The sequence below is a fragment of the Protopterus annectens genome, chromosome 5.part0, assembly GCF_019279795.1.
Source record: "Protopterus annectens isolate FY-2018-M chromosome 5.part0, PAN1.0, whole genome shotgun sequence".
Classification (NCBI taxonomy): domain Eukaryota; kingdom Metazoa; phylum Chordata; order Ceratodontiformes; family Protopteridae; genus Protopterus; species Protopterus annectens.
The window spans coordinates 1,602,762,940-1,602,780,208 of NC_056735.1; positions in this window are offsets into that span (position 1 = coordinate 1,602,762,940).

Sequence of the window (17,269 nt, forward strand, 5' to 3'; positions counted from 1 at the left end):
AGCCCTGGGGAACTCCTATGGTGTTGGGTAGCAGTTGAGATAGCTTGTTTTGCCACTGGACAGCTTGTTGTCTACCAGAAAGGTAAGCCTTGAACCATCTAAGGGCTGGGTTATCGAGGTGTAGGGATTCAAGGGTGTGGAGCAATAGCTGGTGATTGACCATGTCGAAGGCTTTTGACAAATCAAGAAAGAGAGCAGAGGAAATTTTTTTATTGTTACGGTTACCATTGACTGAGTCAACAAAGGAAAGGAGGGCAGTAGTTGTACTATGATTGGGTCGAAAGCCATGCTGCGCTTTGGACAAAAGATTGTTTAGGGTGAGATGGTGTAAGAGTTGCTTGTGGACACATCTTTCCATGATTTTAGCTAATGGAGACAATATTGCTATAGGTAGTTGGATGTATTGGAGTATAATTTAACGCTGTTATCCACTCATTCACTTATACTAATCAACTCCAGCAAGGTTTGGAATATGCACATGCCAGGAGTACTGAAAATGGTCTAAAGTTAAATGCAAAAAAGTGCAGCATAGTAGCATTTGGCAAAAAAAGTTGTCCCAACCTCATATATTATAAATGGCACTCTTCTTTAGACAGAGAAGGTCATAAGAGACTTGGATACTTATGTGGACAACTCTCTCTCATTTAATCATCATGTTTCCACTATAGTCAGGAAATACTTCTATCTGACCCATTTAATTATCAAGACGATATCTTCAGGTAAAAAGTCCTCCTACCCCCTGTATACTTCTTTTATTTTTTGCATCATTGAATACAGTGCCCCCTAGTATGTACAACTCCAGCATATCACTCAATTGGAAAGCTTGAAAGGCCAAGGAAATGAAATGTTTTTTATAGTCTTCAGCTTTTATAAAAGGTTAGCACAACTGTCTCTATATTCAGTGAGCTACCAGCTGCTCTGAAGTAAGCTGTGTATTTTAGCCATGAAAGACCCAGTCCTATTTGGCCTACTATTTCTTCCCAAAATATGTATCACTACAAACACCTGCCCTACAGACCTAAACCTGCGTTGTAACATAAACAATACTAACTGAAAAAAGATTGCTAATAAAGCATATTCCAAGCCTACTTAAGAAGCTGCCACTACAGGCCAAGCAAAGTACTGCCTTGGCTATATTTAACCATAGTCTTGATGACTGGATGGGCAGACGGAAATTTGTACCAGGCTTATCATGAAAGGCCTTGCACGATTTGGGAGGAAAACAGTATTAAGTAATAACAAGGGTGGTAAGAACTTCTAAGTTTGTCTTCTTAAAGGTATATATGGCGACGCATCTTATGGTCCTCTTCATGACTTGTCTAATGTTATTCCTATGTTTCTACGTTGCTATATTTTCAGACTTATGCTTCTTAGGTATTACCAGATTTATCTATTTATTGGATTTTTTTGCTGCTGCTAACAATGCTAATTTGTGTGTCACTCTGCAACTGAAAATTGTAAATATTTATGTTAATTATGGCAACTACATGTTTTGCTTTAAATGTTTTTTCTAAAGATACTATTTGAAATACTAACTTGTTTCTCTGAATTTCTACTCAGTAACATTTGACTCATAGACTTCAGATTAGGCCCAAAATGTGTCAAAGCAGTGTTACAGGAAGATTTGAACATCTTCTTAAACTGATTATGTGGATCAGGTGCTGATTCAAATTATATAATGTATTCCCCATCAGCATCAATCTTTAACTGCAACGTTATTACCCTTAATTATAACATATAATATAACTGGATAACATAAGGTCTTAAGTATCAAATGCTTTGGCCAAATCCTGGTAAGCTGAATGAATCAATATAACTGAGACTAATACATTAGTGACTTGTTTACAAAAGTCCACAAGGTTCAAGAGGCATAATCAGATTTTAATAAACCCAAAATGGTTCAGGTCCTGCTCTTGAAGACTGCCTATATCCATAATGATGTGTTCCATTGCCTTATAGGTAAAGCGAGTGAGGCTGATATGTCTGTAGCAACCCTAGTCAGTTGTAGGCTGTCTTTGTGGACTAGGATAAATACAGCAGTTCTCCATATTTATGGCTATAATGGAGTAGAGAGGCTGACAATGAGTAAATATATTAAGAAGTCAGTATTTGGAGTTGACAAGAAGACAATCTGCCCCATTGTCAGGATCCATGGATCTGGTGTTTTTAGACTTAGAGAGGGCACTTAGGACTTGCTTGAAGGTGCTTTGGGAGTGGTGTAGGCATGCTCATATGCTGTGAGCAATTTTGGAAAGATGGGCTGGTAAAATTTAAATATGATTAGTCTGCTAATATGTTGGCAATGCCCTCAGGGGACAAGTATGAGATGTTACTTTGCATTAACTCAGATCATTGCTCATTATTATTTATTACGTTCCTGGCATATCTGAAGAAAGCTTTATGGTTATCCTTAGTAGGAGTAGTGACTCATAATTTATACTTGCTCTAGAAGATTTGATTTTGTTTCAGATCCTTTAATCATCATCTCTACCTATTATTTAGATGACTGGGTATTAAGTTTGCATTTATGGGCTAGGATTTTCTTCTATTTTATAGTTTGTTGTCATTGGTGTTCTGACAAATGGATTTGTTCTTAAAATTGGTTTACACTTAAAATGCAGATCATACTTTTGCAAATAAAGTAGTCTTAATGATGTTATGTGATAATATTTCTGAACTGTTCTTTTGCAAATAAAGTAGTCATGATGGTGTTATGTGATGATATTTCTGAACTATTCATTAAAATGGCTTACTGTCTGACTGTACAGTGACTCTTTTACTGTAAAGAAAGTCATGAAATCTTTGACAGCCAAAAGCTATAGCTATCATTTCTTTTTTTGTATGACTATAGCATGTAAGTTTAAGGACTTGGATAAAAAAGTATTGCCCACCTTCTTATAATATTACTGGTCAAGTCCTTTATTGACTAAGTCTTACTTGAAGAATAATAAGCCATGACAGAAAAATAGAATGCTCATGTAGTTGCTTCAGTGAGTAACTTTTTAACATCTTAAAATTTCTGTCTACCTGCACCTACCAGAACAAAGCAAAATTGTGTTCATATAGTGTCCTTAGTGGTACTATTCTGACATTTTTGAATACTTCTTGGGAAGATACTATACCTTGCTAAGGAATCATATATGAAATGACCTAACAAGGAGTTTCCACATATCCATAATTTCCTTGATTTCAAAATCTGGAGCACAACCTTCAAATAAAGTCTAGAAACTTGAAAGCTGATAGACAGATCTGACACTTGTTCAGTTAGGCATCTTTTAGCCTCAATCTATACAGCAACTCATTTAGAAATAAGTTACTTTCCTGCTTAGCAATGCGTATTAATAGTACAAAATAGTCAACCAAGTAAATTGACCATGCTTTGATTTTGAATAATTCCAGCTACTGCTCTTTAGAAAAAAAAAAACTTCTGGTGCTGATGAAATTCCAAAAACAGTTACAGAATTCAATATATTTATCTACACAAGGTAATACTCAATACACAAAACTTCAAGGTAGCTTCCTGTAACTTAATTTGTTGAAACTATTGATTATTGTTAAGTGCTGAGAAGAGCTTAGAGATAGTTATAGTTTCAGCTAACTGTTCAATTGTTTAAAGGCTATAAAGTTTCCTTTGACCCAGTTCTTTTCATTTTGAGCATATGTGCATAGTGTCAGTTAGGTCTGCTTTAAAGCCATTACCATGCTAGTTACCTGTTTAGTCACTTCTGTTGCTTAACAACTAGCATGGAAACCAAACTCTTTATCACTAACTTGTACTTCTGATTGCAACTTGGGCCCTTCTCATACCTTTCAACCTCTTAGAGCAAGAAATTTGGACAAAGCCATAAATAAAATGGGACAAAGACCCAAAAATAGGGACATATTTTAAATATTGCTCTTACAAACTTAGGAAGTTGACAGAATAACAGATTTTGCATTGGCATGGATTTTCTGAAGGGTTGTTGTGTCTTTCAGCTTTTCCCGGTTAGAGGTCGCCACAGCGGAACTCCGGTCCACTAATGATTGGCATAGATTTTTACATGCCGAGTTGCCAGCTCTGACGCACAACCTTCAACGAAGGTACGCCCATTCATGCATGTCTCCACACAGAAGACACTCTAGCTGAGAATCGCACAGGACAACGTCATACTGTGAGGCGACAAAGCTACCGCAGCACCACCACCGTATGAAGTCTAAAACTCAATTGTCTGCCATTATTTTCTAACTTCATTCTTCAATGATTTGCCACTAATTTGTCAGAAAAAACACAATTTTATGAAAAACTGACCAAAATTATGAAGCAAAAATCTGGACATTCTGTGAAAATCTGTACAGTTGAGAGGTATGGCCTCTTCTCAAAGCATCTGTAACTAGTATTGCTTATAGTAAAAACTGTATCACGATATGCACCAGGCAAAGTGTTCAAATGAGTATACAATTCAAGAAATCTGCATGGCATCATTAGTAAACTGAGATACACGGTTGTCAGGAAATTATCATCTCCAGCCTTAAGTTTCTTAACTTACATTGAACAGTTCCTAACAATATTTGTGCTTTTGAATTCTTTAGCCATAGCAGCATTCTTACTGAATGAATACAAAAATGTCATCATCCAAAAATATGTGCATGACCACAAGTCAGTTCACAAGTTCTATGCTGGAATTGTAACTCTTGCAGTATGCATCTGCCATAGCTTTAATAGCAAATTCAGAAATAAACCCCTCTAGTGAAAGTGCCATATAAATAAATTGTATAAAAGAAGAAAAACATAATGAAAAGTTGCAAGAAATTTCCATCCCCTAACTTCAAGACCATGCTGAAACATGCCAGTAAGGAATTTAATAGCACTACTAGAAAATGTAAAACAAAATACAAACTTAAGGTTACCACAGATATCAAGGGAAACAAATGTTCTTCATCTCAGTTAAATGAGTACATCTATAACAATATATACTCTCATCCCAAGGATATAGCCAATACATAACCAAACAAATTTATTTTTTATTTTATTTATTTTACATTTGTTGACCGGGTTAGTCCGACTGGATAATATCCATTTTCAGCGGAGACCCGGGGAGAAAAGCTCCACATTAAACATAAATTTACATACATATAAATTTGGAAATACAATAACATTTTCAATCAAGGTCAAGCAGAGAATACCTCCATAAAAACATAGGTATACATACAGAATAATCACAAGAGAAGATATGTGAGAATCAATACAGTTGAAATATTTAGTGATATAGAGGTAACGATTATAACCTAAGAAGTAACTACATTCCACAGTAATACCCTAGGCCTTTTTGGGGCAGGCAGACCAAGAGGAATCTGAATCCTGTGAAAGAGCAGAGATGAAGGATTTGGTGGAACTGGGCAGCTCCAATTGTGAATAGCTTGCACTAAGAGAATAGAGAGAAGCCCTTAGTCAGGAGACTGTAGGGCGTAGGGGACTTTTAGGATTAGTCTGGATTAGCACATGGGCATAGACAATGTGACTTAAAAAACTCTTTAAGATTGTTTTTTAATTGGCTAAGCGAGGTAATAAGTCTTAGGTTATTAGGAAGGGCATTCCAGATCTTTCCTATGGAATTGGCATAAAGAGCATCACCACCAGAGTTATTAGATCTAGTAGTTTGTACCAGAATGCTATTTGCAGATCACAGGCAGGTAAGATTAGAGTAGGGAGTCAGAATTTTACTCAGTGAGGGGGTTTTGTCTGGTGTCTTAATTATTTTAAATGCTTTAGTGAGTTGGTGAAGTTTGAGAAGATTGGGGAGTTCTACCCAGTCAAGTTTCCTTAGGTTAAGGCAGTGGTGAATGCGATAAGATTCACCTGTTACAAATTTAGCAATGTGATTATAGGCAACAGAGAGTTTGTTAACCTCACTTTTATTGAGCAATGAAAGTATAGGAGAGGCATATAATAAGGCGGAGAGGAGATACGTACGAGCAATGGTTAGTTTGGTGTTAGGGGTTAGATAGTTCTTAATTCTGTACATGGAACCTAGTTTCTTATTTACTGTCTTTATGGTTTGACTAATATGCATGTCAAATTTAAGCTTGTGGTCAATAGTGACACCAAGTAGTTTGGTGTTAGTGACAGGCTCAATGATGGTACCATTAATGGATTGAACGTAAAAGGCCATATTGTTAGAATGTGGAGGGTGTTGCTCTAACGGGGCAGCTAAGGTGGGGAAGAATATTAGTAGCTTAGTTTTAGCTGGGTTTAAGATTAGTTTCCGTTCGGAGAGCCATTTTTCTACCGTAGAAAAGCAGCGTTGGGTGGCTGTTTGGAGATCATGGAGAGAAGCATCAGAGCAGATCAGGGTAGAGTCATCTGCATATTGGATGCAGGTGGCCTTGGGGATGACTGAGTGGAGATCATTTATGAATACTTAGAAAAGAAGGGGGCCGAGTATGGAGCCCTGGGGAACTCCTATGGTGTTGGGTAGCAGTTGAGATAGCTTGTTTTGCCACTGGACAGCTTGTTGTCTACCAGAAAGGTAAGCCTTGAACCATCTAAGGGCTGGGTTATCGAGGTGTAGGGATTCAAGGGTGTGGAGCAATAGCTGGTGATTGATCATGTTGAAGGCTTTTGACAAATCAAGAAAGAGAGCAGAGGAGATTTTTTTATTGTTACGGTTACCATTGACTGAGTCAACAAAGGAAAGGAGGGCAGTAGTTGTACTATGATTGGGTCGAACGCCATGCTGCACTTTGGACAAAAGATTGTTTAGGGTGAGATGGTGTAAGAGTTGTTTGTGGACACATCTTTCCATGATTTTAGCTAATGGAGACAATATTGCTATAGGTCTATAGTTGGATGTATTGGAGTATAATTTAACTCTGTTATCCACTCATTCACTTATACTAATCAACTCCAGCAAGGTTTGGAATATGCACATGCCAGGAGTACTGAAAATGGTCTAAAGTTAAATGCAAAAAAGTGCAGCATAGTAGCATTTGGCAAAAAAAGTTGTCCCAACCTCATATATTATAAATGGCACTCTTCTTTAGACAGAGAAGGTCATAAGAGACTTGGATACTTATGTGGACAACTCTCTCTCATTTAATCATCATGTTTCCACTATAGTCAGGAAATACTTCTATCTGACCCATTTAATTATCAAGACGATATCTTCAGGTAAAAAGTCCTCCTACCCCCTGTATACTTCTTTTATTTTTTGCATCATTGAATACAGTGCCCCCTAGTATGTACAACTCCAGCATATCACTCAATTGGAAAGCTTGAAAGGCCAAGGAAATGAAATGTTTTTTATAGTCTTCAGCTTTTATAAAAGGTTAGCACAACTGTCTCTATATTCAGTGAGATACCAGCTGCTCTGAAGTAAGCTGTGTATTTTAGCCATGAAAGACCCAGTCCTATGTGGCCTACTATTTCTTCCCAAAATATGTATCACTACAAACACCTGCCCTACAGACCTAAACCTGCGCTGTAACATAAACAATACTAACTGAAAAAAGATTCCTAATAAAGCATATTCCAAGCCTACTTAAGAAGCTGCCACTACAGGCCAAGCAAAGTACTGCCTTGGCTATATTTAACCATAGTCTTGATGACTGGATGGGCAGACGGAAATTTGTACCAGGCTTATCATGAAAGGCCTTGCACGATTTGGGAGGAAAACAGTATTAAGTAATAACAAGGGTGGTAAGAACTTCTAAGTTTGTCTTCTTAAAGGTATATATGGCGACGCATCTTATGGTCCTCTTCATGACTTGTCTAATGTTATTCCTATGTTTCTACGTTGCTATATTTTCAGACTTATGCTTCTTAGGTATTACCAGATTTATCTATTTATTGGATTTTTTTGCTGCTGCTAACTATGCTAATTTGTGTGTCACTCTGCAACTGAAAATTGTAAATATTTATGTTAATTATGGCAACTACATGTTTTGCTTTAAATGTTTTTTCTAAAGATACTATTTGAAATACTAACTTGTTTCTCTGAATTTCTACTCAGTAACATTTGACTCATAGACTTCAGATTAGGCCCAAAATGTGTCAAAGCAGTGTTACAGGAAGATTTGAACATCTTCTTAAACTGATTTTGTGGATCAGGTGCTGATTCAAATTATATAATGTATTCCCCATCAGCATCAATCTTTAACTGCAACGTTATTACCCTTAATTATAACATATAATATAACTGGATAACATAAGGTCTTAAGTATCAAATGCTTTGGCCAAATCCTGGTAAGCTGAATGAATCAATATAACTGAGACTAATACATTAGTGACTTGTTTACAAAAGTCCACAAGGTTCAAGAGGCATAATCAGATTTTAATAAACCCAAAATGGTTCAGGTCCTGCTCTTGAAGACTGCCTATATCCATAATGATGTGTTCCATTTGCCTTATAGGTAAAGCGAGTGAGGCTGATATGTCTGTAGCAACCCTAGTCAGTTGTAGGCTGTCTTTGTGGACTAGGATAAATACAGCAGTTCTCCATATTTATGGCTATAATGGAGTAGAGAGGCTGACAATGAGTAAATATATTAAGAAGTCAGTATTTGGAGTTGACAAGAAGACAATCTGCCCCATTGTCAGGATCCATGGATCTGGTGTTTTTAGACTTAGAGAGGGCACTTAGGACTTGCTTGAAGGTGCTTTGGGAGTGGTGTAGGCATGCTCATATGCTGTGAGCAATTTTGGAAAGATGGGCTGGTAAAATTTAAATATGATTTGTCTGCTAATATGTTGGCAATGCCCTCAGGAGACAAGTATGAGATGTTACTTTGCATTAACTCAGATCATTGCTCATTATTATTTCTTAGGTTCCTGGCATATCTGAAGAAAGCTTTATGGTTATCCTTAGTAGGAGTAGTGACTCATAATTTATACTTGCTCTAGAAGATTTGATTTTGTTTCAGATCCTTTAATCATCATCTCTACCTATTATTTAGATGACTGGGTATTAAGTTTGCATTTATGGGCTAGGATTTTCTTCTATTTTATAGTTTGTTGTCATTGGTGTTCTGACAAATGGATTTGTTCTTAAAATTGGCACTATATATGTGTTATGGGGACTGATGCCTCAATAACAGCTTGGAGATGGGCATATACTTTAACTGTGAAAATTGCTGAGTGTGAATGAAGGTCATTTAGATGAAAGAGGTGTTAAAATTTTATCAGGTCATCAGTCAACTGCAGTAAACTTGTCTTAGAATAGTCCCTGAAGACTGGTAGTTTTGCAGTGGCTCAGGTCTTCCAACTAAAGTAAATGTTATGCACCTGTCAAATTTGGCAAGTAATTTGCTAACGTTGGTCTCTGAACATGGGGCTGGTATATTTGTGTGACACAGGTCTAATATTTTGGAGCTTCTCATTCACATTTGGACTTGCTGGTTCAAGGTGTTGGCATTAATGAAATCCAGAAATCACTCAACATTCTTGTTTGTCACTCAATATGCTTGTTTGTGGGAGTATAGTTTCCCAGTTAATGGTGAAATAGTTGAAATAACCTTGAAGGAAAATGCTAGGTTCAGTTGTGAAGGATATCAGTTTGTTTAGCAATGCCTCATGGTCTGCCAGTGTCATAAAAAGGAGTATGGTAATCAGCTGCTATGGGATACAACATTTTGTTTATCAACAGCAATTTATTTATCAAAAGAAGTCTATGGAGGAGTTCTAGATTGTTGTCCTACATTAGAAGCTGGGAGGTGAAATGGTTTCTTAGGAACACCAATAGACTCCCACAAACTGAAATGTACAAATCATTGGGTCTGACTAAGTGGAAGGTGTTAAAAACTTGCATTGCAAGGGTGTTTTTTACTGTTCTAAAACCATGTTTCTCTAGCTATGCATCTATCAATATTTTCAACAGTTAGGAATGCTTGTAAGGAGAGCAAGTTCTGTTTGGGCTTCTACCATTGGGCAGTGTTACTTTTATTTGATTTTGATTCTGGTTGCCTATGAGTAATTTGAGGAGACTGACCTTGCCTAGAATATGCACTATAGGGAAGAAAAGGTCTTAGCCAGTATAAGGAAGACACAAGGAAAGAGATGCAGACCATCACTAGCAAAGAAGCTAGGGTTGTCAGTCATCTCATCTCAGGCTGATATATTCTGGATCTCCCTAGAATGACGCCCGTAGTTAAGGCAATAATTAAAGTCAATTATCTTTTATTTATATTGAGGTATCATTCTTGGTGATGGTAGGAAACTACTCAATACTACTTTTGTTTCCTTTCCAGATACATATTTAGAGAACTCCATTATGCCCTACTTCATATGATCCAACAAGGTGCATCTCATGTCATTCATTCTCTTGTGATCAATGATCAGGTCATATGGTATCTGTGATAAAGGAAGTTGAGTACTTTAGTGATTTTACATATTCTAGCATGAGAGGTAACTAACTGTTACCCTATTTTTGTCCCACTTGTTAACAGGAGCATCTGTGTGGTTAATTATGGAGTCATCTATAACCAGCACATTGTCAGATAAATGAGTTTGGTCTAGCTGCCTTAAGGATTTTTTGTCTTATAGCTGTGTGACCTCTGATAGTATCTATCTCTTTAATGTCAGAGTGAGCTATGTGGCTGATATGAGATGTTGAGACTGTGTTGCATGCAGGAGGCAAATGTGCAAGTTTATTCTGAAGCCTAGTCTTCATAATCCTAGGAGGCTTAGGTAAAGAGTTTTTAATAGGGTCAGCATAAGACAACTTAGAGTTTGTATACTGTGGATTATGGATAGGTGTGGTTGGTGGTAAGACAGTGCTGCACTCGTTAACTGTAGCTGGCTAAGACAGGGATGACTCTAGCTGAGTTTAATGTTCACAACTCTCACTCACAAAGTCCTTTGGATTTAGTAAGAGTTTGTTATCAATGAGCAAGAGGCAGTCCATACACTGCCTTAGGGTTCCAAGTGCTATAAGGCTAGCAATAGTGGCAATAGCTTGTTTTGACTTTCCAATGCTAGAGTACTAAATTTTAAAGTACTAGATTTTAAAGTAAGTGAGAATCTAAAGAGGGGCTGGGGGAAATATTATGGACATAAAAGTTTGTTAAACTGATTATGGATCAGTGCAGGTAATAGGAAGCTTGTGCAACTCAATGCTAGCAGTTTAGAAAATGAGGAAATGGATAAATAACTCGTATATAAGAAGATAGAATTATACTTGTGCCAACTACCCACTATGAAAATACTATTGTCATACCACTGTGCTGTAAATCCAAATGAAGAAAACAAAAGAACTGATAAAAACTAGGTGAATCTGACCACCAAGAACCTGTAGCAATCAGTCCAAATCTCTCTTAGATGGCTCACAACTGATTCTAAGATTGCTGCTACTCCTGGCCAAACTGACTTACTCAAGGCAATGATTTAACTAGAACAAAACAGAATTAAACAAAAAGAACAGCTCACAATGGTTAACATGTACCCAGCATATCAGACAAGGCAGTTTATCAGAAAACAATTTAAATGGTATGTAAAACAGTACAGACAATGCAAAACAGTTCAGAATGACAACAATGTATAAAATAGTAATGAACAGAGCAAAAACAGCTTAGAAAAGCTAGAATGTTTAAGCAATGCAGGTGCACATAAGGAAAAATAATGTTCCTGTTTTTTTCTTTTCAGATGCAGCAGCTAGTTAGGCAGTGATGTCACATGGTTGAGCTCTCTGATGTCTCTTTAAGAAGAGAAAGGCTGAGTTGGGCTCTGCAGAGTAAATACAGCAGAAGGAAACAAATGAACCAATGAAATGAAATCTGAAGCCCAAGTGTTGGAAACTACCCAGAACCTGTAAGAATCAGTCTCTCACTTTGATGACTCACAACTGACTCTAAGATGGCTGCCAGCCTTGGCCAAAGAGATTTACTCAAGATGTTATTTAACTATAGCAAAACAGTATTAAACAAAAACAGCTAAAAAACTCCTCCTTAACTTACAAACCGGTGTATTACCTTGCAGAGTGATGGGAAGTGCAATTGTAACAAATTGCTTTGTACATCACAGATAACTTATCCAAAGTGGGACTAAGTCTTTAAACTCATACCCACCCATTTTACCAAAAATCTAAAAAACAATCCATGTCAACATAGACATTGGTAAATTAGATCATAATGCAGTCCTCAACAAACCTTAAAAGTACAGCAAACCACAAAACATCTTTGCAATTTACAAATAACTGTATAACATGCACATTATACATTCCTTTGCATAGTGTGAAGATTCTAACTTAAATGGCAACACAATTCAAACCAAATTATATGGCAAGCTTCACCTCACACTCCTCAATGTGGGGGTTTTGCCCTTGATTTCCCTGTCACATGTGTATGAAATCCATGTTTGCACAACTTTGACCAAAGTGAAACCCCCAAATAAACAGCTGAACTCAACTGAACAACAATTGAGTCCAGCTTATTTTAACCAACAAAAATTTTCTGACTGAAATGCATCAAGTTTGACCTGTTCAACAACACACGTCTACCAAAAACATGGCTATTGTCAGAGATGTTAGTAATATGCACATAATGTGAAACAAATGAGCCTATCTGTTTACTGAAAGGAATAAATCAGCTAATGCAGACTTTGTCTTATGTAACTTATCATTTTCAACTATGTTATCTTTCCTTACAATGACTGCTGCAGTACAGGCTAGAATATAAGAATGTCTAATGCCCTGAAAATCGAGTACAGTTTCCTTAATTTTGAAAATGGTACCCATTAGAAAATAACTGAAACAAATATTGCAAAAATGGAAACTGTATAGAGTCCACTATAACTCCCCAAAACACGTGTGTTTGTCAGCTAACTTTGTGTAAATTTTACAAGCATAAATTTACATAAAACATTTTTGGACAAGAGCAAGCCCCCTGTACCTACATGTGGGGAGGAGTCTTTATTCTCACAATACACTTACTTTATTCATATCAATTAAGGGTTGATACAACTCACAGAAAAAGCATAATACCTTGCTTTTTCTCCAAGGGGCGACAATCTCAGAATAATATCTGTAACATAAAAATAAAATACACATATATTGCTACAATGTGCTGCAAGCATACACGTGGAAACAATGCATTGAGCAAACAGGCACATGAAAGTAATTAAGCTAAATGCATCCAGTTCACTCCTAAGGTTACCAACACACAGTTGTGATGCTTTTGCTTTTAAATATTAAAAAAAAAAAAACTTTTTTTCATGAAATAATATGCACTTTGAAAACAGTCCAGATCTCTGAGGTTAATCAGCACAGCTCAGAGAATCGAGTTTACAAGAAAACAAATGTTATCCACTCTTAACAGTTGTGCCTATTTGAAGTGGATATGCTTAGTGAAACTGGTATGTAGTATGCACACTGCAGTTATGTCCATTTAATAACAGCAACAAGTTATTAATGTAAAAACCAGACCGACCTGTAACTGTTGAAGTCAGCAATGGCTAATCCCAATTGCACATACAGAGGATTTCTTTCTGCCTTTATCTGTCTCTGCTTTTCTCCATTTCTATGGCCCTGTCTCTCATATACATACAAATACAACTACAAAAGGATACAGAAACCATTTGAACATCCAGGGCAACAGAATGATAATGCTCTGCCAGTAAAGATACATAAATATTCTGCATTTATGGCAGTCTAACTGCTGGAAGCTGAAAATAAAGTTTTTTTTCTGTCTCTTGAGTCTCTCTTGACACTTAAAAATAGCATTGTGGAGCATCTCTAGGGAGATGTTAATATTCGAGCATAGTGCCAGCAGATGTCATGGTAGCAGCAGTTCAAGCTGCTGACCCATTTAAAAACTTATATTATTTATTAAGTCAGCTGAGTTAGACTATGACAACCTTCTTAGCCACATCATCCTACTTCATCACATTAAACAGGTTGTGTATTTTTTACACAAGGGGTTAATCAAAAAGGTATTGACCAACTGATCACATTTAATAGAGCAAGATAATTACCTATATCATTATGCATTACAGTAAGGCAACATATTCAGCTTTAAAAGAGCTAATTTCAAACCAGTGTAAATGATTTCACAATTGTCATACATTTTTGGAATGTTTTACAAATGCTTCCACATATTTTCAATATCTGGGAAGAATAATAGTGCATGTATATGCCCTCATGTGGCAACACTCATGGCTGGTGCGCTGACACATACAGATCATAATCCCATCAAAGTAAAAACCAATATGAATTTTATTTAAAAAAAGAAAACAAGTAAATGAAATAAAGGAAAAGTACATACATTTATAAAAATAAAGCACATTCTTGTCAACCCACACCTATGGCTAGTTTAGAATAACCAGTCGACAAATTGCATATCGTTTGGAAGTGGGAGAAAACTGTAGGAGACTGAGAAGCCCCATGTGAACACAAAGTATAGCTGAACATCTAACTAAACATCTTAAATTCTCTATGTATTTCAAAATTCAATGAACTTCTATCAAGTTAATGTTTTGTCGAAAAAAATAAAAACACACAAAACAATTGTTTTTAAAAGGGGCAATATTCCCCTGCACCCCCACATTCCTGCAACTTAAATAAATCGATTCCAAGATTCCACAAGTGGGGGAGAACTTCATAGCACTGCTATTCACTTATCTTGCACAAAACTAGTGCTACTGCAGCAGGAAAATAAGAACTGACCAAACAAGTCAACTTTTCTTGTTTCAATAAAAGCAGCAGTTCAAAAAAATATATCTATACACACACACACAAACACACACATATAGATAGATAGACACACACGCACACACACACACACACACACACACACACATATACATACATACATATATATATATATATATATATATATATATATATATGTATATATATATATATATATATATATATATATATATATATATATATTATATTGATTTACTTCATAATCTCGAATTACTGAAATATCGAATTTCAGTATCTCTAGACCATGAAGCCGAAAATCCATATCATCGAATACCACAAAACAGCGGAAACACAGAGCACACACTACATAACACATACAAACACAAACACCCATACCTCCCGACACTCTAAAAAAAGCAACTCAACACACATGCACAAAACTAAACAAACACACACCTACACTTACTATACCCCTGCACCCCCCATGTGGGGGGCTGTGGCCCGCACACCCCCCTACTAATATATACTAACTCCAAGGTCACACTACATAACACAGACAGTCCAGCACCACACATTCCACACACCTCCTGCACAAACACACATCACATACACAAAAACACACAAACACCACCACCCCCAACACTAACACACTCACATTCCTACATACCTACCCTAACCCACACATACAACTCCCCAACACACTCAAAAACACACAAACCCTCCCTAAAACCCTAAAAAACCCAACACTTACCTAGCACGCTATCTGTACCGCAGGTTCAACATTTCAGATTCAACATTTCTGGGTTCGCGATTTCCATCCATACGACTTTATGGTCTTGAGATGCTGAAATTCAATATTTCAGTATTTTGTGATTATAAAGTGTTTTTTATAATTGGAATAAAAAGAAGGAAGACTCCCACTAAAGTGCAGTGTTGTAAAAATAAATGTCCAATAAAAAGAACCAACAACACCAACATGGCCAGGTTATTTTCCTTTTGTATGTAAAAAAAGGAGTGACTCAGAATAAAATCTGATAGGATAAAATGAAAAACTTTAATAAAATATACTTATTTCAAAAAAAAGATAAGCGCTTTTGGGTTTTTGAAATAAGTATATTTTATTAAAGTTTTTCTTTTTATCCTATTGAATTTTATTCTGATTTGCTCCAGTTTTTGTACACAAAAGGAAAATAACCTGACCGTGTTGGTGGTGTTGGTTCTTTGGTTGTTTTATGATCATTGCTACATACAGAAGAACCGTGTTGCAATGGGTATGAGTTGTGCGAACTCGTACGCCAATCTGGTGATGGTAGCCTGGGAACAAAAGCAGATTATCAAGCATCCACAGATCATTTTCTATAAGCGGTTTGTGGATGACTTGTTTTTTCCTTGGGAAGGTGATTTTACTTCGTTGAGTCAGTTTTATGAGAAGGTTAACAGTAGCCATCCTTTTTTGAAGTTCTCAATGGAGAACTCTGAGAGCAAGATTGACTATTTGGATACTACCATCACTATCATCAATTCCAAAATAGATACAAGAGTATATAGGAAGAATTGTTATAGACCTTCCTTCCTACATGGTACCAGCATGCACGATTCTAATATCTTTGGCAACATTGCGAAGGGGCAAGCTATGCGTGTGTCACATTTATGTAGCAATGATGTTGTGGCAAAGTCCGAGCTTAATAGGCTTAGAACTGATTTTATAGAAAGGGGGTACAATGTGTCCTTAGTTGACGCTAAGTTAAGTGAGACCATCCAACTTAGAGATACAAGGGCGAAACCATACTTTTCTGGTAATAGACTATATTCTGCACGTGGGTCGTCCCACCAACATAGTCTAGCCTTAACTATTCCCTTTGGGAGCAACACTAATATAATAAAGCAAGTGGTGGCCAACAATTGGAATATCCTAACAGCTGACACTACTACTAGGAAGATTGTGGGTGATGTACCCATTTTTGCACATAAGAATATGAGGAACCTTAAACAGCATTTATGCTACAACAATATGGGAATGGGTCGAAGAGTACAGTCCAATTTTGCCCCGTTAGGGACCAAGAAATGTGGCACTTGTGCACAATGTCCATATGTGGATGAATCATGTTTCTTTAGGCACCCAGGAACGGGTGTGCTGTGGGAAATTAGGAATAGCAGCACTTGCCGCACCCGTAATGTGGTCTATGTGGCCTATTGCACAAAATGTTTTAAGTTCTATGTTGGGAAGACCAACAGAACTTTAAGAGAAAGAATTAGAGATCACATTTACTGTATTGAAAGGAAACATGAATACAGTGCTTTAGCAAAGCATATTATAAATGAAGGCCTGGACCACAGTTTTAGCTTTCAGGTCCTACATGTGCAATATCCTAATGTTAGACTGGAAGATATCTACAACTTAACAGAACAAGCTGAATTAAGATGGATATTTATCCCATAGAGTATGACCTATATATAATATATTATATATATATATATATATATATATATATATATATATGTATATATATATATATATATAGTATATATATATATATATATATATATATATATATATATATATATATATATTACACACACACACACACACACACACACACACACACACACACACACACACACACATATATATATATATATATATATATATATAT